Source organism: Calonectris borealis, chromosome 24, assembly GCF_964195595.1.
Source record: "Calonectris borealis chromosome 24, bCalBor7.hap1.2, whole genome shotgun sequence".
NCBI lineage: Eukaryota > Metazoa > Chordata > Aves > Procellariiformes > Procellariidae > Calonectris > Calonectris borealis.
In genome coordinates, this window is record NC_134335.1 from 16,360 (window position 1) to 43,323 (window position 26,964).

Sequence of the window (26,964 nt, forward strand, 5' to 3'; positions counted from 1 at the left end):
ACCAAGAGACACAAAATTACCGTTGCACTTGCCAGAAACCCCTAGCCCCATGCTCCTCTTCTCTACTACCCAGCTCACCTCAAATGCTCATCTAGTTCCAAAGGCGGCCAGCTCGACACCTGCAAAACCACAGAGAAACACTTCAGTTGCCATGTAATACTTCGCTATTAGACACCCACCCGGCCCACAACCACCCCACCTTCTCGGACCCCTTCGTCAGCATGCGGCAGCATCGCCCCTCTGAGCCTGCGTGCGGCACCTGCAGAAACCCAAGCAAAAAGGCACATGCTGAGATACTGCCCAAAACCGCAGCCTGCCCACACCAATACGTGTCTCCCACTCCTTTACCTTGACAGCTCACCCACCCGGCCTCCGTCACCTTTGGTTGCCATGTTGAGGTTTGTGCACCACCTGTAAGACCCAAACAACAAGGCTTGCTTATAACTTCACCAGCAGTACGACACCTGAAAAATAACCGCTACTTAAGCCCACCAATCACCACTCGCCTTGCCCGAGTCAGCTCCAGTGCCCGTATCCCACGTTACTCCTCCCTTTGCACCTTCAAATTAAAAAAATTACCATAATGTAGTCATACAGCCACCAGTCACATCGTCCCGCTAATACCATGCAACAACCCACCTTCTTACGGCGCTCCACTCGCCTCTCCTACGTCACCCTTTGGTGCGTGGCTTGTCCCTCTGCATCTGAAAAAGCAATAACGTCGAAGAAGTCATCCAGTTGCAGAGCAATAGCTTAACAATTCCAGAAGTCATCTTTCCATTTAGGAATACCATTAAGAATCCAACAATACATCCTGCCGTTAAAAAAAAAACACCACACCCAAACAACCCACAACCTTTAAGGCCCAAACATAGAAGCCTTAACACCTTGGAGATTCAATCTGCTTTACTACCCCTGACCAGCCCCTCCCACACGGCTCTGCTCCTCCCCATGAAACACCATTGAAAGAGCTGTCCACGCAACCTGCTGATGGCTACTCGATCTGAGATGACTGTGCAACCTTTGCCTCAACGGTCTAGGCATATCAACGTATTAACCACCGACTCTTATGGCTATTCCACCTCCCCCTGACTCTACACCCCCAGGCAAGGCAGCTCCAAGCCAAACACACACATGCACAGACCAACACTATACAGAACCCTACAAACAATGCGCCTCAAAGAGGAGAGAAAACTCTCGGCAAGAATGACGACACCCAAACGGAAGACACCGTTCAGGCGAGACGATGCATGGGACCGTGACAGTGATGCAAGGAGGCTCTGGGGCAACCCCAGAAAAAGGAGTAGAACCTCACGGCCCATGACAAGCAGTTGCTCTCAAAACTGAGAGGATGGATGCACAAGAAGCCTGGCCTCAAGACCTAAGAATGTAAGGATGCAGGGAAACAATCCCAGTCTGCAAAAATGGGCATCTAGAGAGCAGAGCTGCTCCCGCAGCCAAGAAGGATGCCGCAAAAGAGGAGTGTCCAGAAAGTTCTGAGACGCAGGACCAATCCACATCTTAAGCTTGTAACGCAAAAGAAGCGGCATCCAATTGGTGCTGCACCGATGAGTACAGACAGTCGAGATCCTAGGGACGGCACCCGACGTGCGTGCTGTGCTCTGAGCGCAAAGAGGACATCGAGACCTGAGGAAGGCCTAAGACACAGAAGACAGACCACACAAACTACACAACGACAGACACAGGCTGGAACTGCCCTGCCCGGCTCACGTTAGCATCACGCTGATGAGTAACCCGCTCCCTTTAACTGCCCAAGGGGGACGGTTCCTGGACAGCCCCCTGCCCTACACTATCTTTAAAACCCCTTCATGCAATTGCCAACCTGGTCCCCTCCCTCCCTCGACCCACCTCCAGCGCCTCAACTTAGCTTTCAGAGGGCCAGGAATCTGAATCCATTCTCTACAAGGAAAAACCACAATCAGCCCACTGGGTTAACCCTGCAGTCACCAGGTTCCTCTTCACCATCTGCAAAAAAAAAAAAACCACAAACAATGCATGCACAACAGTGCCACCAGTCAGTGTCACATCAGTCAACATGGACCTTTCCCACAGCATCCCCCGCCTGAGACACACCGTTGCATTCCACTCACCTGCTCCACACCAATACCAGACTCAGACGCTGCAGCTGTCATCGCTTCTGATGCCTAGGATACCAAGAGACACAAAATTACCGTTGCACTTGCCAGAAACCCCTAGCCCCATGCTCCTCTTCTCTACTACCCAGCTCACCTCAAATGCTCATCTAGTTCCAAAGGCGGCCAGCTCGACACCTGCAAAACCACAGAGAAACACTTCAGTTGCCATGTAATACTTCGCTATTAGACACCCACCCGGCCCACAACCACCCCACCTTCTCGGACCCCTTCGTCAGCATGCGGCAGCGTCGCCCCTCTGAGCCTGCGTGCGGCACCTGCAGAAACCCAAGCAAAAAGGCACATGCTGAGATACTGCCCAAAACCGCAGCCTGCCCACACCAATACGTGTCTCCCACTCCTTTACCTTGACAGCTCACCCACCCGGCCTCCGTCACCTTTGGTTGCCATGTTGAGGTTTGTGCACCACCTGTAAGACCCAAACAACAAGGCTTGCTTATAACTTCACCAGCAGTACGACACCTGAAAAATAACCGCTACTTAAGCCCACCAATCACCACTCGCCTTGCCCGAGTCAGCTCCAGTGCCCGTATCCCACGTTACTCCTCCCTTTGCACCTTCAAATTAAAAAAATTACCATAATGTAGTCATACAGCCACCAGTCACATCGTCCCGCTAATACCATGCAACAACCCACCTTCTTACGGCGCTCCACTCGCCTCTCCTACGTCACCCTTTGGTGCGTGGCTTGTCCCTCTGCATCTGAAAAAGCAATAACGTCGAAGAAGTCATCCAGTTGCAGAGCAATAGCTTAACAATTCCAGAAGTCATCTTTCCATTTAGGAATACCATTAAGAATCCAACAATACATCCTGCCGTTAAAAAAAAAACACCACACCCAAACAACCCACAACCTTTAAGGCCCAAACATAGAAGCCTTAACACCTTGGAGATTCAATCTGCTTTACTACCCCTGACCAGCCCCTCCCACACGGCTCTGCTCCTCCCCATGAAACACCATTGAAAGAGCTGTCCACGCAACCTGCTGATGGCTACTCGATCTGAGATGACTGTGCAACCTTTGCCTCAACGGTCTAGGCATATCAACGTATTAACCACCGACTCTTATGGCTATTCCACCTCCCCCTGACTCTACACCCCCAGGCAAGGCAGCTCCAAGCCAAACACACACATGCACAGACCAACACTATACAGAACCCTACAAACAATGCGCCTCAAAGAGGAGAGAAAACTCTCGGCAAGAATGACGACACCCAAACGGAAGACACCGTTCAGGCGAGACGATGCATGGGACCGTGACAGTGATGCAAGGAGGCTCTGGGGCAACCCCAGAAAAAGGAGTAGAACCTCACGGCCCATGACAAGCAGTTGCTCTCAAAACTGAGAGGATGGATGCACAAGAAGCCTGGCCTCAAGACCTAAGAATGTAAGGATGCAGGGAAACAATCCCAGTCTGCAAAAATGGGCATCTAGAGAGCAGAGCTGCTCCCGCAGCCAAGAAGGATGCCGCAAAAGAGGAGTGTCCAGAAAGTTCTGAGACGCAGGACCAATCCACACCTTAAGCTTGTAACGCAAAAGAAGCGGCATCCAATTGGTGCTGCACCGATGAGTACAGACAGTCGAGATCCTAGGGACGGCACCCGACGTGCGTGCTGTGCTCTGAGCGCAAAGAGGACATCGAGACCTGAGGAAGGCCTAAGACACAGAAGACAGACCACACAAACTACACAACGACAGACACAGGCTGGAACTGCCCTGCCCGGCTCACGTTAGCATCACGCTGATGAGTAACCCGCTCCCTTTAACTGCCCAAGGGGGACGGTTCCTGGACAGCCCCCTGCCCTACACTATCTTTAAAACCCCTTCATGCAATTGCCAACCTGGTCCCCTCCCTCCCTCGACCCACCTCCAGCGCCTCAACTTAGCTTTCAGAGGGCCAGGAATCTGAATCCATTCTCTACAAGGAAAAACCACAATCAGCCCACTGGGTTAACCCTGCAGTCACCAGGTTCCTCTTCACCATCTGCAAAAAAAAAAAAACCACAAACAATGCATGCACAACAGTGCCACCAGTCAGTGTCACATCAGTCAACATGGACCTTTCCCACAGCATCCCCCGCCTGAGACACACCGTTGCATTCCACTCACCTGCTCCACACCAATACCAGACTCAGACGCTGCAGCTGTCATCGCTTCTGATGCCTAGGATACCAAGAGACACAAAATTACCGTTGCACTTGCCAGAAACCCCTAGCCCCATGCTCCTCTTCTCTACTACCCAGCTCACCTCAAATGCTCATCTAGTTCCAAAGGCGGCCAGCTCGACACCTGCAAAACCACAGAGAAACACTTCAGTTGCCATGTAATACTTCGCTATTAGACACCCACCCGGCCCACAACCACCCCACCTTCTCGGACCCCTTCGTCAGCATGCGGCAGCGTCGCCCCTCTGAGCCTGCGTGCGGCACCTGCAGAAACCCAAGCAAAAAGGCACATGCTGAGATACTGCCCAAAACCGCAGCCTGCCCACACCAATACGTGTCTCCCACTCCTTTACCTTGACAGCTCACCCACCCGGCCTCCGTCACCTTTGGTTGCCATGTTGAGGTTTGTGCACCACCTGTAAGACCCAAACAACAAGGCTTGCTTATAACTTCACCAGCAGTACGACACCTGAAAAATAACCGCTACTTAAGCCCACCAATCACCACTCGCCTTGCCCGAGTCAGCTCCAGTGCCCGTATCCCACGTTACTCCTCCCTTTGCACCTTCAAATTAAAAAAATTACCATAATGTAGTCATACAGCCACCAGTCACATCGTCCCGCTAATACCATGCAACAACCCACCTTCTTACGGCGCTCCACTCGCCTCTCCTACGTCACCCTTTGGTGCGTGGCTTGTCCCTCTGCATCTGAAAAAGCAATAACGTCGAAGAAGTCATCCAGTTGCAGAGCAATAGCTTAACAATTCCAGAAGTCATCTTTCCATTTAGGAATACCATTAAGAATCCAACAATACATCCTGCCGTTAAAAAAAAAACACCACACCCAAACAACCCACAACCTTTAAGGCCCAAACATAGAAGCCTTAACACCTTGGAGATTCAATCTGCTTTACTACCCCTGACCAGCCCCTCCCACACGGCTCTGCTCCTCCCCATGAAACACCATTGAAAGAGCTGTCCACGCAACCTGCTGATGGCTACTCGATCTGAGATGACTGTGCAACCTTTGCCTCAACGGTCTAGGCATATCAACGTATTAACCACCGACTCTTATGGCTATTCCACCTCCCCCTGACTCTACACCCCCAGGCAAGGCAGCTCCAAGCCAAACACACACATGCACAGACCAACACTATACAGAACCCTACAAACAATGCGCCTCAAAGAGGAGAGAAAACTCTCGGCAAGAATGATGACACCCAAACGGAAGACACCGTTCAGGCAAGGAGACGCATGGGACCGTGACGGTGATGCGAGGAGGCTCTGTGGCAACCCCAGAAAAAGAGAAGAACATCATGGCCCGTGACAAGAAGATACTCTCAAAACTGAGAGGATTTACACACCAGAAGCCTGGCCACAAGACCTAAGAACATAAGGATGCAGGGAAACAATCCCAGTCCATGAAAATGGACGGCTAGAGAGCAGAGCTGCTCCTGCAGCCAAGAAGGATGCCGCAAGAGATGACCATCTGCAGTTCTGAGACGCAGGACCAATCCACACTTTAAGCTTGTAACACAAAAAAAGCAGCGTCCGATGGGTGCTACACCGATGAGTACAGACAGTCGAGATCCTAGGGATGGCACCCGAGGTGCATGCTGTGCTCCTCGAGCACAAAGAGGACATCGAGACCTGAGGAAGGCCTAAGACACAGAAGACAGACCACACAAACTACACAACGACAGACACAGGCTGGAACTGCCCGGCACACGCTAGCATCACACTGAAGAGTAACCCGCTCCCTTTAACTGCCCAAGGGGGATTGTTCCTGGAGAGCCCTTTGCCCTAAGTAACTTTAAATGCACCTTCCTGCAGTTAGCAGCCTTGTCTCCTTGCCCCTCCCCAGTCATCGTCCCTCAACTTAGCTTTCAGAGGGCTGGGGGTCTGAATAAATCCTTGACAAAAAACACATTGAGTAGCTGATATTTTCCTGCAGTCACCAGGTTCCTCTTCAGTATCTGAAAAAAAAAAACTACAAAAGAGCATACCAGCAGTAAGCATCATGACAGTAGACACCGCTCTCTTCCACAACACCCTCATCCTCACAAGAGCCATGGCATTGCGCTTGCCTGCTCCACGCCGATTCCAGAGTTGGATGCTGCGTCCACCATTACTTGTGGCACCTAAGATACCAAGACACACAAAGTTACTATTGCGTTTGTGAGAAATCACCAGTCCCATGCTCCTCCTCTCTACTACCCAGCTCACCTCAAAGGCTCATCCAATTCCAAAGGCGGCCCACTCGGCACCTGCAAGATCACAGAGAAACACTTCACTGAGTTGCCATGTAATACTTCGCTATTAGACACCCACCCGGCCCACAACCGCCTCACCTTCTCGGACCCCTTCGTCAGCATGCAGCAGCGTCGCCCCTTCGAGCCTGCGTGCGGCACCTGCAGAAACCCAAGCAAAAAGGCACATGCTGAGATACTGCCTGAAACTGCAGCCTGCCCACAGTGACTCCTGTCTCCCTCTCCTTTACCTTTGCCGCTCAGCTATCCCACCTCCAACATTTTGGTTTGCCACATTGAAGCTTACGCACCACCTGTAAAACACAAACAAGGGATGCTTATAACTTCACCAGCAATACAACACCTGAAACATAACCGCTACTTAAGCCCACCAATCACCGCTCACCTTGGCCGAGTCAGCTCCGGTGCCCATATCCCACACGGCTCATCGCTTTCCACCTTCAAATTAAAAAATAGAAATACCATAACGAAGTCATATAGCCACCCATCATATCTTCCCTCTAATATCACCCACCAACCCTCCTTCTTGTAGTGCTCCACTTGTCCCTCTGCATCTGCAAAAAACAATATTGAATGAGTCACCTGGATGGAGAGCGATAGCTTAATAATTGCAGAGGACTTGTTTCCCTATAGGAATACCATCTAGAATCCAACTATACTTCCTGCCATTAAACAAGTTTTATAAATCAAAGATTAAGCCATACACATACAAGCCTTAATGCCTTTGAGATTCAATTTCCTTCACTACCCCTGCACAGCATCTCCCACATGGCTCAGCTCATCCCCATAAAACATTATCAGAAGAGCTGTCCACGCAGCCTGCCAACAGCTACTGAGTCTGAAATGACTGTACAACCGTTGCCTCAACAGTCTAGGCATATCAATGTATTAACCATAGACTCTTATGGCTAATCCACCTCCCTCTGACTCTACACTCCCAGGCAGGGCAGCTCCAAGCCAAACACACACACGCACAGACCGACACTACATGGAACCCTACAAAAAATGCACCTCAAAGAGGAGGGAAAACTCTTGGCAAGAAGAATGACACCCAGACAGAAGACGCTGTCAGGCAAGACAACCTATGGGACCATAACGGTGACATGAGGAGGCTCTGTGGCAACCCCAGAAAAAGGATTTGAACCTCATGGCCCGTGACAAGAAGATACTCTCAAAACAGAGAATGTGCAAGCAAGAAGACTAGCCTCAAGACCTAAGAGCCTAAGGATGCAGGGAAGAATTCCCAGTCCGTGAAAACGGACAGCTAGAGAGCAGAGCTGCTCCTGCAGCCAAGAAGGATGCCGCAAAAGATGACTGTCTGGAAACTTCGAGACACGAGACCGATCCACGCTTTCAGCTTGTAATGCAAGAAAAGAAGTGCCTCTGGGGTGTTATGCTGATGAGTGCAGGCATTCGAGACCTTAGGGATGGCACCCGTGCCCCTCAAGCGCAAAGACCAATGAGGACATCGAGACCTGTGGAAGGCCTAAGACACAGAAGACAGACCACACAAACTACACAACAACAGACACAGGCTGGAACTGCCCTGTCCTAGCCTCATGCTGAAGAGTAACCTGCTCCCTTTAACTGCCCAAAGGGGACTGTTCCTGGACAGCCCTTTGCCCTAAGTAACTTTAAATGCACCTTCCTGCAGTTGCCAACCTTGTCTCCTTGCCCCCTCCCCAGCCATCGTCCCTCAACTTAGCTTTCAGAGGGGCAGGGGTGTGAATAAATCCTTGACAAAAAACACATTGAGTAGCTGATATTTTCCTGCAGTCACCAGGTTCCTCTTCAGTATCTGAAAAAAAAAAAACCAACACACACACCAGCAGTAAGCATCATGACAGTAGACACCGCTCTCTTCCACAACACCCTCATCCTCACAAGAGCCGTGGCATTGCGCTTGCCTGCTCCATGCCAATTCCAGAGTCGGGCACCATTACTTGTGGCACCTAAGATACCAAGACACACAAAGTTAACATTGCATTTGTGGAAATCACCAGTCCCATGCTCCTCCTCTCTACTACCCAGCTCACCTCAAACTCTCATCTCATTCAAAAGGTAGCCCGCATAGCACCTGCAAGATCACAGAGAAACACTTCACTGAGTTGCCATGTAATAATTTGCTATTAGATGCCAACCCGGACCACAACCGCCTCACCTTCTCAGGCCCCTCACCAGCATGTGGCAGCATCGCCCCTTCGAGCCTGCGTGCGGCACCTGCAGAAACTCAAGCAAAAAGGCACATGCTGAGATACTGCCCAAAACTGCACTCTGCCCACACCGATTCATGTCTCGCACTCCTTTACCTTGACAGCTCACTCACCCGGCCTCCGTCAGCTTCAGTTGCCATCTTAAGGTTTGTGCACCACCTGTAAGACCCAAACAATAAGGGTTGCTTACAACTTCACCAGCAGTACGACACCTGAAACATAACCGCTACTTAAGCCCACCAATCACCACTCACCTTGCCCGAGTCAGCTCCAGTGCCCATAGCCCACGTTGCTCCTCCCTTTGCACCTTCAAATTAAAAGAAAAATAGAAATACCATAATGTAGTCATATAGCCACCAGTCACATCTTCCCTCTAATACCACCCACCAACCCACCTTCTTCTAGTGCTCCGCTCACCTCTTGACCATCACCCTGCACAGCTCTTCCTTCTGCATCTGCAAAAACAATATTGAATGAGTCACCCGGATGCAGAGCAATAGTTTAACAATTCCAGAGGACTTGTTTCAATGTAGGAATACTATCTAGAATCCAACTATACATACTGTCATTAAACAAAATTTAGAAGTCAAACATTTACCCCTACACATACAAGCCTTAACACTTTTGAGACTCAATCTGCTTCACTACCCCTGAACAGCCCTTCCCACATGGCTCAGCTCATCCCCATAAAACATCATTAAAAGAGCTGTCCACACAGCCTGCCAACAGCTACTGAGTCCTAGATGACTGTACAGCCGTTGCCTCAACGGTCTAGGCGCATCAACGTATTAACCATAGACTCTTATGGCTATTCCACCTATCCCTGACTCTACAACCCCGGACAGGGCTGCTCCAAGCCACACACGTGCACAGACCAACACTACACAACACTAAACTGCATGCCTCAAAGATGAGAGAAAAATCGCGGCAAGAAGAATGTGACCCAGACGGAAGACATGATCAGGCAAGACGACCTGCGGGACTGTGACGGTGACGTGAAGAGGCTCTGTGGCAACCCCAGAGAGAGTAGAGCGTCATGACCCGTGACAAGGAGTTGCTCTCAAAACTGAGAGGATGTACACACAAGAAGCCTGGCCTCAAGACCTGAGAACGTAAGGATGCAGGGAAACAATTCCAGTCCACGAAAACATATGGCTATAGAGCAGAGCTAGTCACACAGCCGGGAAGGATGCTGCAAAAGATGACTGTCCGGAAAATTTGAGACACAAGACCAATCCACGCTTTCAGCTTGTAATGCAAGGAAAAATCACCCTATTGGTGCTACACCAATGAGTAGAGGCATTCAAGATCCTAGGGATGGTGCTTGAGGCGTGTGCTGTGCTCCTCGAGCACAAAGAGGACAGAGACCTGCAGAAGGCCTAAGACACAGAAGACAGACCACACAAACTACACAACAACAGACACAGGCTGGAACTGCCCTGCCCGGCACACGCTAACATCATGCTGATAAGTAACCCGCTCCCTTTATCTGCCCAAAAGTGGCTGTTCCTGGACAGCTCTTTGCTCTAAGTAACTTTAAATGCACCTTCCTGCAGTTGCCAACCTTGTCTCCTTGCCCCCTTCCGAGCCATCATCCCTCAACTTAGCTTTCAGAGGGGCGGGGGTGTGAATCCATCCTTGACAAAACACACATTGGCTAGCTGATATTTTCCTGCAGCCACCAGGTTCCTCTTCAGTATCTGAAAAAAAAAAACTGCAAAAGAGCATACCAGCAGTAAGCATCATGACAGTAGACACCGCTCTCTTCCACAACACCCTCATCCTCACAAGAGCCATGGCATTGCGCTTGCCTGCTCCACGCCGATTCCAGAGTTGGATGCTGCGTCCACCATTACTCGTGGCACCTAAGATACCAAGACACACAAAGTTACTATTGCGTTTGTGAGAAATCACCAGTCCCATGCTCCTCCTCTCTACTACCCAGCTCACCTCAAAGGCTCATCCAATTCCAAAGGCGGCCCACTCGGCACCTGCAAGATCACAGAGAAACACTTCACTGAGTTGCCATGTAATACTTCGCTATTAGACACCCACCCGGCCCACAACCGCCTCACCTTCTCGGACCCTTTCATCAGCATGCGGCAGCGTCGCCCCTTCGAGCCTGCGTGCGGCACCTGCAGAAACCCAAGCAAAAAGGCACATGCTGAGATACTGCCTGAAACTGCAGCCTGCCCACAGGGTTTCCTATCACCCTCTCATTGACCTCAGCCGCTCAGCTGTCCAGCCTCCATCATTTTGGTTTGCCCCATTGAAGCTTGTGCACCACCTGTAAAACACAAACAAGGCTTAATTACAACTTCACCAGCAATATGACACCTGAAAAATAACTGCTACTTCAGCCCACCAATCACCATCCACCTTGGCCACATCAACTCGGCCCATATCCCACATGGCTTATCGCTTTGCCCCTTCAAATTAAAAAATAAATACCATAATGTAGTCGTATACCCACCAGTCACATCTTCTCTCTAATACCACCCACCAACCCTCCTTCTTTAGTGCTCCGCTCGTCCCTCTGCAAAAACAATATTGAATGAGTCACCTGGATGCAAAGAGATAGCTTAACAATTGCAGAGGACTTGTTTCCACGTAGGAATACCATCTAGAATCCAACTATACTTCCTGCCGTTAAGAAAAATTTTATAAATCAAACATTAAGCTGTACACATACAAGCCTTAATGCCTTTGAGATGCAATTTCCTTCACCAACCCTGCACAGCACCTCCCACATGGCTCAGCTCACCCCCATGAAACATGATCAAAAGAGCTGTCCACACAGCCTGCCAACAGCCACTGAGTCCTAGATGACTGTACAACCGTTGCCTCAACGGTCTAGGCATATCAACGTATTAACCATAGACTCTTATGGCTATTCCACCTCCCCGTGACTCTACACCCCCAGGCAGGGCAGCTCCAAGCCACACACACACATGCACAGACCAATGCTACATGGAACTCAAAAAAATGCACCTCAATGAGCAGAGAAATCTCTCGGCAAGAAGAATGACACCCGAACGGAATACGCCATTTGGCAAGAAAATGCATGGGACCATGACAGTGATGTGAAGAGGTTCTGTGGCAACCCCAAAAAGAGTAGAACATCATGGCCCATGACAAGAAGTTATTCTCAAAACAGAGAGGATGTACACAGAAGAAGCCTGGCTTCAAGACCTAAAAACCTAAGGATGCAGGGAAGAAATCCTAGTCCGTGAAAACGGACAGCTAGAGAGCAGAACTGCTCACACAGCTGGGAAAGATGCCGCAAGAGATGACCATCCGGAAACTTCCAAGACACAAGACCAATCCACGCTTTAAGCTTGTAACACAAGGAAAAAGCACCTGATTGGCGCTATGCCAACGAGTACAGGCATTCAAGATCTTAGAGACAGCGCCGGAGGCATGTGCTGTGCTCCTGAAGCACAAAGAGGACATCGAGACCTGCGGAAGACCTAAGACACAGAAGACAGACCACACAAACTACACAACAACAGACACAGGCTGGAACTGCCCTGCCCTAGCCTCATGCTGAAGAGTAACCCGCTCCCTTTAACTGCCCAAAGGAGACCTGTTCCTGGACAGCCCTCTGCCCTAAGTAACTTTAAATGCACCTTCCTGCAATTGCCAACCTTATCTCCTTGCCCCCTCCCCAGCCATCGTCCCTCAACTTAGCTTTCAGAGGGCCAGGGGTTTGAATCCATCCTTGACAAAAAACACATTGGCTAGCTGATATTTTCCTGCAGTCACCAGGTTCCTCTTCAGTATCTGGAAAAAAAAAACAACCCAACACACACCAGCAGTAAGCATCATGACAGTAGACGCCGCTCTCTCCTGCAACACCCTCATCCTCACAAGAGCCGTGGCATTGCGCTTGCCTGCCCCATGGCGATTCCAGAGGCGGACGCTGCGGCTGCCGTTACTTCTGGCACCTAAGATACCAAGACACACAAAGTTACCACTGCGTTTGTGAGAAATCACCGGTCCCGTGCTCCTCCTCTCTACTACCCAGCTCACCTCAAACGCTGATCCAACTCCAAAGGCGGCCTGCACGGCACGTGCAAAACCACAGAGAAATGCTTCACTGAGTTGCCACGTAATACTTTGCCATTAGACGCCAATCCGGCCCACAACCGCCTCACCTTCTCGGACCCCTCGTCAGCATGCGGCGGCGTCACCCCTCCGAGCCTGCGTGCGGCACCTGCAAAAACCCAAGCAAAAAGGCACGTGCTGAGATACTACCCAAAACTGCAGCCTGCCCACACCGATTCGTGTCTCCCACTCCTTTACCTTGACAGCTCACCCACCTGGCCTCCGTCAGCTTGGGTTGCCACGTTAAGGTTTGCACACCACCTGTAAGACCCAAACAACAAGGCTTGCTTATAACTTCACCAGCAATACAACACCTGAAAAATAACCGATTCTTCAGCCCACCAATCACCGCTTACCTTGCCCGAGTTGGCTCCAGTGCCCATATCCCATGTCGCTCCTCCCTTCGCACTTTCAAATAAAAAAAAAACAACCATAACGTAATCATATAGCCACCAGTCACATCATCTCTCTAATACCATGCAACAACCCACCTTCTTACAGCACTCCGCACGCCTCTCCTACGTCACCCTTTGGTGCGGGGCTTGTCCCTCCACATCTGAAAAAGCAATAACATCAAACAAGTCACCCAGTTGCAGAGCAATAGCTTAACTATTCCAGAAGTCTTGTTTCCATTTAGGAATATCATTAAGAATCCAACAATACATCCTGCCGTTAATAAAAAAACTACACAAACAACCCACAACCTTTAAGCCCCAAACATATAAGCGTTAACACCTTTGAGATCCAATCTGCTTTATGACGCCTGACCAGCCCCTCCCACACAGCTCTGCTCCTCCCCATAAAACACCATTGAAAGAGCTGTCCACACCACCTGCCAATGGCTTCTCAATCTGAGATGACTGTACAACCTTTGCCTCAACGGTCTAGGCATATCAACATATTAACCATAGACTCTTATGGCTATTCCACCTACCCCTGACTCTACACCTCCAGGCAGGGCCGCTCCAAGCCAAACACACACACATGCACAGACCAACGCTATACGGAACGCTATAAACAACATACCGCAAAGAGGAGAGAAAAAGCTCGGCGAGAAAAATGACACCTAAATGGAAGATGCCGTCAGGCAAGAAGACCTGCAGGGCTGTGACATGAGGAGGCTCTATGGCAACACCAGAGAAAGAGTAGAACGTCACAGCCCATGACAAGAAGTTGCTCTCAAAACTGAGAGGATGGATGTGCAAGAAGCTTGGCCTCAAGACCTAAGAACGTAAGGATGCAGGGAAACAATCCCAGTCTGCAAAAATGGACGGCTACAGAGCTGAACTGCTCACGCAGCCGGGAAGGATGCCGCAAAAGACGACCGTCCGGAAACTTCGAGACACGAGACCGATCCACGCTTTCAGCTTGTAACGCAAGGAAAAAGCGCCCTATTGGCGCTATGCCGACGAGTACAGGCATTCGAGATCCTAGGGATGGTGCCCGAGGCGCGTGCCGCGCTCCTCGAGCGCAAAGACGACATCGAGACCTGCAGAAGGCCTAGGACACAGAAGACAGACCATGCAAACTACACAACAACAGACACAGGCTGGAACCGCCCTGCCCGGCTCATGCTAACATCACGCTGATAAGTAACCTGCTCCCTTTAACCGCCCAAGGTGAACTGTCCCTGGACAGTCCCCTGCCCTACACTGTCTTTAAAACCCCTTCGTGCGATCGCCAACCCGGTCCCCTCCCTCCCTCGATCCATCTCCAGCACCAGTGCCTCAACTTAGCTTTCAGAGGGCCGGGAGTCTGAATCCATCCTCTACAGCAAAAGCCACAGTCAGCCCACTGGGTTAATCCTGCAATCGCCAGGTTCCTCTTCACCATCTGCAAAAAAAACAAACGACGCATGCACAACGGTGCCGCCAGGCAGCGTCACATCGGTCAACATGGACCTTTCCCACAACATCCCCCACCTCAGACACAGCGTTGCATTCCACTCACCCGCTCCACGCCGATTCCAGAGTCGGACGCAGCGGCTGTCATCGCTTCTGATGCCTAGGATACCAAGAGACACAAAATTACCATTGCACTTGCCAGAAACCACCAGCCCCATGCTCCTCCTCTCTACTACCCAGCTCACCTCAAACGCTGATCCAATTCCAAAGGCGCCCACATGGCACCTGCAAAACCACAGAGAAATGCTTCAGTTGCATGTAATACTTTGCTATTAGATGCCAATCCGGCCCACAAGCACCTCACCTTCTCGGACCTCTTCGTCAGCATGTGGCGGCGTCGCCCCTTCGAGCCTGCGTGCGGCACGTGCAGAAACCCAAGCGAAAAGGTATGTGCGAGATACTGCCCGAAACCGCAGCCTGCCCACAGTGTTTCCTATCATCCTCTCCTTTACCTTGGCCGGTAAGCTGTCCAGCTTCCATCAGCTTGGGTTGCCACACTGAAGCTTGCGCACCACCTGTAAGACCCAACCAACAAGGCTTGCTTATAACTTTACCAGCAATACAACACCTGAAAAATAACCGCTACTTCAGCCCATCAATCACCGGTCAACTTGCCAGAGTCAGCTCCGGTGCCCATAGCCCACGTTGCTCCTCCCTTTGCACCTTCAAATAAAGAGAAAAATAGAAATACCATAATGTAGTCACATAGCCACCAGTCACATCTTCCCTCTAATACCACCCACCAACCCAGCTTCTTCCAGTGCTCCGCTCGCCTCTTGACGATCGCCCTGAACAGCTCGTCCCTCTGCATCTGCAAAAACAATACTGAATGAGTCACCCAGAGGCAGAGCAATAATTTAACAATTCCAGAGGACTTGTTTCCATGTAGGAATACTATCTAGAATCCAAGTATACATCCTATCATTAGACAAAATTTAGAAGTCAAGCATTTAGCCTTACACATACAAGCCTTAATACCTTTGGGACTCAGTTTCCTTCACTACCCCTGAACAGCCCCTCCCACATGGCTCAGCTCACCCCCATAAAACATCATTGAAAGAGCTGTCCACACAGCCTGCCAACAGCTACTGAGTTCGAGATGACCGTACAACCGTTGCCCCAACGGTCTAGGCATATCAACATATTAACGCTAAACTGCATGCTGCAAAGAGGAGCATAAGTAAAATAAATAAAAAATTAATAAAAAACCAAAACCACATTATTAACCAAAACCATACATCTTGCCACCTCTGAACACCCAATACAAATTTACTGACCTGGGGGGGGAAAAAAAAAAGCTGCATACAATTGTGCTTTCTTCTACACATGCAGCTGAACCTTGACTGGTCCCGAAGCCCTTACCTTAACCAGACACCTCTGCTTCTCTAAATATCAAAACAAGACTACCCAAAGAGCTTAGGCAGCTCAAAAGCTGCAGTCAGCTGCAGGAACAGCAGACCACCACCTCCAGAGAAGCCCAGCAGCAGAATGAGCTGCCTGAGGAGAGGCTGTAGCTCATATACCCCGGGCCCCGCCCACCACCCTTCCCACAATCCCCTGGCAAAGGGGAGGAGCGAACCACCAGAAGGAATGAAGGCAGCCAGAGGAGCAGCAGGGAGTTTTCTCACCTGCCTTAAGTTTACAGCATGCAAAGCACCAAACAGAGGAAGCCCCCCTTACAGCAAACGACCATGCCTGCTCTTTTACTACAACTGCATCTATTGCATCAGCAATGTGACCAGGTAGGGACTTGGACTTAATTTTTCTGGGGCGTAGATAGAAGAAGATAGATGTCCTACTAAGCTGCACGGGAAGGTAGATCATTCGATGCAATAAAAATATCATTCTTAAAAATTACGTGCCTTGGTTTCCTCTCAAAAACCCAAAATGCTGTGGGGTTAGACTTCATTTCTAGCAACCCCACGCATGCTACCTAACTTCTAACACAACTCTGTTCCAGATAGGACTGAACGACAAAGCAGAATTAGATCCTGTAAGACTCCCTTCTCAAAGATATCTCTGGGTGCAAAGCAAATTATTTGATGTAAATCACCGACGATTCAGAGACCCCCAGGAGCACCCCAGGACCCCCAGCAACACCCCATGGACACCCAGAGACCCCCAGGAGCACCCCACGGGCCCCCAGAGATCCCCAGGAGCACCCCAAAGGCACTCAGGAGACACAAGGACTCCCCAAGACCCTCCAGGAGCACCCCAGGGGAACCCCAAGGGTACCCAGAGACACCTAGAACACCGCAAGACCCCCAGGAACATCCCATGGGCACCCAGAGACCCCCAGGAGCAACCAAAGACTCACCCCCAGGAGCACCCCACGGGCACCCAGGAGACACAAGGACTCCCCAACACCCTCTAGGAGCACCCCAGGGGAACCCCAAGGATACCCAGAGACACCTAGAACACCCCAAGACCCCCAGGAGCACAACAAGAATGCCCAGAAGCACCACAAGTTCTCCCGGAGCATCCTGTGGGCACCCAGAAACCCCCAGGTGCCCCCTAAAATGCCCAGGAGCACCCCAAGACCCCCAGGAGCATCCTGTGAGCACCCAGAGTCCCCCAGGAGCCCTCCAAGACCCCCAGGAGCACCTAGGAACCCTAGCAGCACCCTGTGGACATCCAGAGTCCCCCAGGAGCACCCCAAGCCCCCTAGGAGCACTCCAAGGGCACCCAGAAACGCCCACGAGCACCCAGACAGCACCCAGGAGGCCCTCAGGAGACCCCAGGGGCAACCCAAGGCTACTCAGAGACACCTAGAACACCCCAAGACTCCCAGCAACACCCCATGGGCACCCAGACACCCCCAGGAGCACAACAAGAACTTCCAGCAGCACCCCAAGATCCCCAGGAGCATCCTGTGAGCACCCAGAGAAACCCAAGAGCACCCCAAGACCCCCAGGCACACCCCGTGGGCACCTAGAGACTCCCAGGAGCACCAAGAACTCCCCGAAGCACCCCAAGACCCTCAGGAGCATCCTGTGGGCACCCAGAACCCACAGGGAGCCCCCCAAGAGCAACCGAAGAGGAATGCAAGAACACCAGGAGCATCCTGTGGGCACCCAGAGACAGCCAGGAGCACCCCAAGAATCCCAGAGGATCCTATAAGCACGCAGAGACCTTCAGGAACACCCCAGGAGCACTCTAAGGGTACTCGCAGACACCTAGAACAAACCCAGACCAAAAGGAATGACCCGTGGGCACCGAGAGACGCCAGGACCAAAACAAGTAACCCCAGAAGCTCACAGAGACAATGAGGAGTGCCCCAGGAGAAAAGGAGCCCGCGGGAACGGAACCGGGGCCCGAGGACCAACACCACGGACCCAGGAACAACACCAGAGCCCCAGCAACAAAACCAGGGCGCCCCGGAACAAAACAAAAATTCAGAAGTGAAGAAGAAAAAAAACATATTAAAAAGCAAAAAAAACTAATTAGACAAAGACATAAAAAGAAAATTCTAAAAGCGACCGGGTACGGGACAGACTAGAATGAATTAAAAAAAAAAAAGAGACAGCAAACTGGATAAAAATGCACAAGGAAAGAAAATTTAAAAGTAGGACAGATAGGAAACAATGAAAAATCAGACAGAGACGTCTTCATAAAAGTAGACATGGAACAAAAATTGTAAAAGCAATGGGATACAAGAAACAGGAAAAAATTACAAAATAGGGACAGAAAATGATATTAAAGTACACCTAGAAACAAAAATTCAAACCGAAAAGAACTATGAGAGTAAAAAAATTAAAATTTTTTTAGTTAACTAGATGAAAGTAGACATAGAAAGGAAATTTAAAAAGCAACATGGTTCGTGACATACAGGAAAGAATTCAGAAATAGAAACAGGAACTGGATAAAAGTAGACATAGATGATTTTAAAAGTGCCAGGATTAAGGAAATAAAGGAAAAAAATTAACGAATACGGACAGCGAACTAAAACGGAGACATCTAAAGTAAATGAAAAACTGTTGCGGCAGACATGCACAGCCTACCATCTCTCTCCATTCATTGCAGCTCTCTCCCTCTGTCTCTCTCCTTTGCCTCTCTTATATCTTCCTTCTGGCAACAATCACATGTCTGCTCACAATTCCCTTCACCTGTTTCTGTTCTTCAATCAGCTGGTACTCATTAGGCCACCTCTTAATTCTTCTCCACACCTTCCCCTTGTTATGGTTTTGTAGCATTGCCAAAGTCCTATCCGAAACTCCCAATTCCAGAATTCTTCTCCACATCACCCCCTTTTTTGTTCTCAATTGCCAAATTGTTCATTATGTTCACTAGAACAAGTTCATATTCAAATGAAACCTGTGACCCATATTCTTTTATTGATTTGCGTACCTCCTTAATCTAATTCTTTTTCCTATTCTCCATAACCCATATTCTTTTATTGATTTGCATACCTCCTTACACAAACTTAACATTTCTAATTCTTTTTCCTATTCTCCATCACACAGTTCACTTTCCTCTAGAACCTCACTGATACATGTCTGTGTGTGGGTACGAATCCCTGCAGCAGATATTCTTGGGGTGGGAGGACGGGAACAAATGGTGCTTTAGCCTCTATCGCTGCAAAACTTCATCCGCCGTTGGCGCAAGTTCAAATAAATCTTTCTTATCTTTTGATTTTCTCTCCAGAATTGCTGCCATTACATTCACTAGAACAAGTTCATCTATAGCCTCTGTTTCTGTAAAGCTTCATCCACCGTTGGCGCAAGTTCAAATGAATCTTTCTTATCTTTTGGTTTTCCCTCCAGAATTGCTAAATCAGTCACATTTTGCAACACCTGCTCTGCAGGATGCAACTTCTGCAGAGCTGCATACACACAATATTCCTTCTAGAACTTCTAGTTGCAAAGTTTTCCTTATCTATAGTTCTTCTACTGAGATGCCAACTGCCCCATGACTAACGTATAAAGTTCATATAACTTCCCCACGGCTGCTCACCTCTGTATCCGTTTTTTCTTTTATCCCGTTGCCTTTCAACAGCTTTTTTCTTTTATCCCGTTTCCTTTCAATGGCTTTTTTTTCTGTTTCCTTTCAACAGCTTCTATCCCATTTCCTTTCAACGGCTTTTTTCCTGTTTCTTTTCAACAGCTTTTGCAGTTCAGCGGGGCTCACCACTGGATATTTCTATTATCTTTCTCCAAGACCTTCTTTCTTCAGGTTTTCTTCTTTCAGTCCCTGTTCGGGCGCCATTTGTTGCGGCATACATGCACAGCCTTTATCATAACAGGGCAGCCCTACCATCTCTCTCCATTCATTGCACCTATCTTCCTTCTGGCAACGATCACATGTCTGCTCACAATTCCCTTCACCTGTTTCAGTTCTTGAATCAGCTGGTACTCATTAGGCCACCTCTTAATTCTTCTCCACAAAAAACCATCAGGCTACATGACAGACGAGAATGAATTAAACAACAGGGATGGGAGTTTGATAAAAGTAGACGTAGAAAGAAAATTTAAAAAGCAATGGTAAGGAAAGACAAGAAACAAAAAATAAAGAGCGTGAACAGGATAACAGTAGTCAAAGAAAGGCCATTTAAAAAAAGAGGATTAAGAAAGAAAACAAATTTGAAAAATAAGGACAACGAACAAAAATGCAGACAAAAAGAAAATTTGAAAAGCAAAGGCGTAAAAGACAGACAAGAAAAAAAATAAAATTCAGACAGCGAACTGGACAAAAGGAGACGCAGAAAATATCAAAAGCAACAGGGATTAGGGAAGTAAAGAAAAAAAAGGTAATGACGGTGAACTAAATAAACAAACATAGAAAGTAAATTTTAAAAGCGATGGGGATTGAGAAGAAAAGATTAAAAAGTATAGATAGAAAATGAAAAAAAAAGTACATGTAAAAAAACTTTAAAAGCCATGGGATTAAGAGAGAAAAATATGAAAAAACAGGGACGGCAAACAAAAAACCGAGACATAGCAAGTACATTTTAAAAGCGAGGGGGTACATGACAGACAGGGAAGCAATAAAATATACGGATAGGGAGCGTGATAAAAGTAGACATAAAAACAAAATTTGAAAATCCAAGGAATTAACAGAAAAAAGAACTAAAAAAATGGGGAACAGCAAACTAAATAAGCCAAGATGCAGACAGAACATTTAAAAAGCAAGGGCACTAAGGAAACAAGAGAAATAAGAAACAATACAGACAATGATCTCAATAAAATCAGACATAGAAAGAAAATTTAAAAGCAATGTGTTAAACGAGAGACAGGAAAGAAATAAAAAATAAGGATAGGCCTGTTGATAAAAGAGGTCACGGAAAGAAAATCTAAAAAGCAATGACATACAGGACAGAGAGGAAAAACTTTCAAATAGGATCACCAAAGTAGACAAAAGTAGACATAGAAACAAAGGTTTACAAGCCAAGGATTAAGAAATGAAAAGATGAAAAAATAGGGACACTGAACTAGAACAGAGACGTAAACCAAAATTTTAAATAAGGCAACACTAAGGAAGGACAAGAAGTAATTCAAAACTAAAGACATCAAACGGCATAAAAGTAGACATGGAACATTTTAAAAGCAACAAGGACTATGAGAAGTAAAAAAAAAAAAAAAAAATTAAACAACAGGGAGAACGAACTAAAAAAACAGAAACATAATAAGTAAATTTTTAAAGTGACAGGGTACATGACAGGCAGGAAACAAAAATCAGAGATAGGAAGCTTCACAAAAGCAGGCATAGAAGGAAAATATTAAAAACAATGAGGTACAGGACAGATAGAAAAAAACTGAAAACAGAGACAGCAAAGTAGATAACAGTAGACATTGAATCAACATTTTAAAAGCCAAGGGATTAAGGGAGGAAAGAATTAAACAATATTGGTAGCAAATGAAAATGCAGAGATAGAAAGAATTTTAAAAGCAAGAGCGCTAGGGAAAGACAAGAAATAATGAAGAAAGTAAAACAGCAAACGGAATAGGGGTACAAAGAAAGAAAAATTAAGGAGATGAGGAAAAAATTAAAAAATAGCAACGGCAAACTAAAACAGAGACGTAGAAAGAAAATTTTAAAAGTCATGGCAAAAAGTAAAGCAAAAGAAAACAATTTGAGAATCAAGACAACGAACAAGACAAAAGTAGAAAATTTTTCAAGCCGATGGATTAAGAGAGGAAAGAACTAAAAAATAGCGACAGTGAACAAAAAGACATACATAGACAAAAACTTTTCAAAGCGACAGTACTAAGGAAAGACAAGAAATCATTAAAAATTCAAGACAGGGAACAGCATAAAAGTAGACATAGAAAGAAAACTTAAAAAACAACAAGCATTACGGAAATAAAGGAAAAAAATTATGAAATAGGTACAGCAAACGAAAACAGATGTAGAAAGAAAATATAAAACCGAGGGCACTAATGAAAGACAAGAAATAATTAAAAATAAATACATCAAAGGGAAAAAGGTAAACATAGAACATTTAAAAAGCGAGGGGCATTAGGGAAATAAAGGGAAAAATTAAAAAGTAGCAACACCTAAGTAAGCCAGAGATGCAGAAAGAAAATTTACAAAGCGAAGGCACTACTAAAGACAAGAAATCATTAAAAAAAAAATACAGCAACCCAAATAAAAGCAGACAGAAAATTTTAAAAGCGAGGTTGATGAAAAAAATAAGGAAAAAATTAATAAATCGTGACAGCCAACTAAAACGGAGCCATAGAAAGAAAATATAAAAAGCAACGGCACAAAAGAAAGAAAACAACAAAGGGAATAAAAGAAGACATAGAAAGAACATTTAAGAAGTGATAGGCATTAGGGAAATAAAGGAAAAAATTATGAAATAGAGACACCAAACTGAAAGAGAGACATGAAAAGAAAATTTTAAAAGTGACCGCACTAAGAAAACACAAGAAATAAAAAAAAAAAGACAGCAAATGGAATAAAAGCAGACAGAAAATTTTAAAAGCAACAGAGATTAAGAAAATGAGAAAAAATTAGAAAGTAGCGACGGCAAACTAAAACAGAGACATAGAAAGAAAATATATAAAGCAAAGAAATTAAGAACAGAGAGGAAAAAAAATAGGGTCAGCAAACTAAATAAATGGAGACATTGAAACAAAATTTAAAAAGTGATGACGTAGAGGATAGGCAGGAAGAAATTAAAAACACGAACAGGAAACTGGATAACTGGAGTCAGAGAGAAAAAATTTAGAAAGCAACGGGATACTGGCCATATGGGTAAGAAGTTAAATATCAGGAGAGGGAGCCACAGGGAAATGACATTGGAAGAGCAACAGGGTACAGAGCACAGGGAGTCACTGAAAACAGAGAGGGGTCATGCTGAATAGAGGGAGACCTAGAAATGCAATTTGCACAAACAATGGGGAAGAAGGCAGCGCGGGAAAAATGAAATAATAGCAGGTGGGGAGCTGGAAATGTAGAAGGCGACGGTGTACAGAACAGTGCTGACAAAAGAGCAAAAAGCTTTAGGGAGGCAGGCAGCTGGAAAAGTAGACGGAGGCAGGGACGAGCAAGGAGGTAGGCAGAGGTCTGGAGAAGCACCACAGGGATGGGCCCTCACACAGGAGACGGGACGCACAACTCACCGCAGCTGCTGGAGACCGGCAGGAGACCTTTACTGCCCTGAGGCTTCTCTTTCTGCCCTTGTCCCTTCCTTCTCCGCAGTGCCGGCTGCCCGACCCTCACCCACCTAAAAGCAGGGGCTGGAGCGCTCCTCTCCCATGAGGCTTCCCAGACTCATGGCAGCTCACACGTGTGGCCAACAGAGGCACCGAGCTCCTGGCACCGTGTGCTGGTGGCGTGCTCTGTCGGGGATCGCTGGGAGAGATCCTTCCTCACTGCGGGGATGGGCTGTTCCTTGCCGGAGACAACTGCCTGCAGAAGCCTCTTGGTTTCACTCTTCAGCCGGGTGCTGCAGGCAAGCGTGCCCAGGCAGCCCCCTCCCCAGCTACAGCCCCTTAGCATAGCAGGGCCAGCCCCATCCTCAGCCTCACATGGACCACGGGGGGCTGCCCTGACCCATCCCCACCTGCAGCCTTTATAAACCCTTGGCCCAGCCCCATCCTCACTTCATGGGTCCCACCTGGGCTGCCCCAGCCCACAGCTGGAGCCCATCGGGAAGAGGGGCCATGGCCCCAGCCCCACAGCACATCACTCCTTCCCCTGGACCCAACCACAGCCACTTGCCCAGAACCCAGCGGCTGGAAACGCACCCAGGAGCACAAAGGAGACAGCAAAGGTTTGTTTCTTTACACGCATCAAAAATTTCGGTAGTGAGTTGGCTCCAAGTCTCAGAGCCCAAAGGCAGCAGGACAGAGGGAAAAGAGGGAAGAAGAAAGCAGGAGGAAGGACAGAGGAAGGTAGACAACAGGTATGGGACAGGGAACCAAAAAATGTGATACAGGGAACAAGAGAGGGACAGGGAACTGCACACAGATGATGAGAGAGAGAGAAATGGAGCGCAGTAAGGAGGAGGATGGGGAGATGGAGCAATAAATAAGGGGGAGAGGGGGCAGGGAGCAGGGGAGGGACTGAACGGGACAACAGAAACAACAGAGAGGGACAGAGAATGAGACAGACACAGACAGGAGACAGAGGGACGGCTGGGGTGTCATTTTACAATGATGGAGAACTGGATAGAGCGAGACATGTAGAAAGCTACAAAAGGGGAACACAGCAGAAAGAATTTTAAAAAACGACAAACAACAACAACAACAACAAAGAGGGACAGGAAGCTGGACAGAGGCAGTCATAGAGAAATTAAAAAGCGACAAACACAGGAAAGAATTAATAAAGAGAGCACATAAGACGGATAGACTGAGAACTAGAACGGGAACAGGACAGAAAGGCAGGAAATTTAAACAATTGTTTGAGGAAGCTTTACAGAGGGAGGTTCAAAAGAGAAAATAAAAAGCGATGGGCTACCGGAAACACAGCAAGGAAAAAAATGGACGGGGAACTACATAAATGGAGATATGCAAATAAAATTTTAAAAGCAACTGGTACACAACAGCAAAGAATTAAAAACAAGGGAAAGGCAATGAGATGAACGGAGGCATAAAAAGAAAATTTAAGAAATGACAGGGTAAGGAAAACGGAAAAGAAAATTTAAAATAGGGAGAGGAAACCAAATAAAAGATGAGAAAGAAAAAAATTTCAAAAATAATGGGATACATAAGAGACAGGAAAAAAACATAAAGTAGGGATTGGGAGCTTGATGGAAGAACACATAGAAGGAAACTTGAAAATTCAAAGAGGTACAGGACAGTCAGCAGACAACTAAAAATACGGACAGCAAACTAGAGTACCGGTACATATAGAAACAAAATTTTAAAAACCAAGGGATTAAGAGAGGGAAAAAGTAAAAAAAAAATAGAGACAGCGATCTAAATAAACAGAGACATACAAAGAAAATTTATTAAGTGGAGCGCAGGCTGCGGGACAGACAGGAAAGAATTAACCAATTAACACATTGGATGGGATAAAATTACACACGGAAAAACTAAAAAGCCACATCTTTTAGGAAAGACAAGAAAAATCTAAAAAATAAAAAAGGGTGACAAAGACAGAAACCTATCAAAAAATAATAATAGGGAGTATGATCAAAGTAAATATAGAAAGAAAATTTCAAAACCGCCTGGCAAGAGGACAAACAAAAAAAATTAAAAACAGAGACTGCAAACTAGATAAAAGCAGACAGAGAAACAAAATTTTTAAAGCCGAGGGACTAAGACAGGAAAGAATTAAAAAATAAAAAACAGCGAACTAAACAGATGAAGAAATTGTAAAAAGTGACCGCACTAAGGAAAGATGAGGAAAAAAACTAAAAATAAAGACAGCGAACGGGATAAGGTAGACTGAAAATTTTACAAGCAATGGGGATTAATGCAATAGAGAAAAAAATTTAAAACGGTGACAGCGAACTAAAACAGCGAAGTAGACAATTCAGAAAGCAAAGGCACGAAGGAAAGACAAGAAATAATTAAGAAAAAGAGCAAAGGGAATAAATGTAGGCATAGAAAGAACATTAAAAAAGCGAGGGGGATTAGGGAAATAAAAGGGAAAACTGAAAAACAGGGACAGCAAACTAAAACGGAGACGTAGAAAGAAAATCTTAAAAGCGAGGGCACTAAGGAAAGAGAAGAAATAAAAAAAGGACAGCAAAGGGAATAAAAATAGACATAGAGAGAACATTAAAAAACCGAGAGGGATTAGAGAATTAAAGGGAAAAACTAAAAAATAGGGGCATCAAAGTAAAAGATGTAGAAAGAAAATTTTAAAATCGAGGGCACTGGGAAAAGACAAGAAATTGTTAAAAAAAAAAAACAAACAGCAAAATACAAACAGCGAACGGGATGCAAGTAGAAAAATCTAAAAAGTGACCGGGATTACAGAAATAAACTGAAAACATATTTTAAAAGGGACAGCAAACTAAAATAGAGATGTAGAAAGACAATTTAAAAAGCGAAGGTGCTAAGGAAAGACAAGAAATAATTAAAAAATAAAGACAGCGAAAAGAACAAAAGTAGACAGAAAATTTTAGAAGCAAATAGGATTAAGGAAATAAAGAAAAATTTTAAAATACCACCATTCAACTTAAAGAGAATTTGAAAGAAACAAAAATCTAAAAAACGACAGCAAAGAATTGAGAGAAGAAATAATTTTTAAAAGATGGCAAAGGGAAAAAAGTAGGCGTAGAAAGAACTTTTCAAAAGCGAGAAGGATTCAGGAAATAAAGGGAAAAACTAAAAAATAGAGACGGCTAACTAAAAAGGAGACGTGCACAGAACATACAAAAAGTGACAGTGATAAGTAAACATGAGAAAAAAGTAAAAAATAAAGGTAGACAAATAAAGACCGTAAACAGGATAAAAGTAGACTAGAAGACGTTAACAGCAAAGGTGATTAAGGAAATAAGGAAATAATTAAAAAATAGCAACAGCGAACTAAAAAAGGAGACATAGAAAGAAAAATTATAAAGGGAATGCACTAAAGAAAAACAAGAAAAAATAATTAAAAGCTAACAACAGCGAACGCGATAAAAGTAGAAAATATTAAAAGCCAAGGGATCAAGAGAGGAAAGAACTAGAAAACAGCAACAGCAAAATAAAATGCAGACATAGATAGAAAATTTTAAAAGCCATGGCACTAA

The 26,964-nt window shown here is 46.6% G+C and overlaps 2 long non-coding RNA genes across 2 annotated transcripts; both read right to left on the reverse strand.

Moving 5' to 3' along the window:
• Positions 1–1,568: 1,568 nt before the first annotated feature.
• LOC142092538 (uncharacterized) lies at positions 1,569–5,508 on the reverse strand. The gene is made up of 3 exons (XR_012677111.1): positions 4,693–5,508; positions 2,521–4,603; positions 1,569–2,431 (listed from the first exon to the last, which is right to left on the reverse strand). It is a non-coding gene; the product is annotated as an uncharacterized LOC142092538 (long non-coding RNA).
• Positions 5,509–10,779: 5,271 nt separating this feature from the next.
• LOC142092579 (uncharacterized) lies at positions 10,780–23,512 on the reverse strand. Its single transcript, XR_012677125.1, has 5 exons — positions 19,788–23,512; positions 15,438–15,497; positions 15,287–15,349; positions 12,981–13,039; positions 10,780–10,814 (listed from the first exon to the last, which is right to left on the reverse strand). It is a non-coding gene; the product is annotated as an uncharacterized LOC142092579 (long non-coding RNA).
• Positions 23,513–26,964: the final 3,452 nt, after the last annotated feature.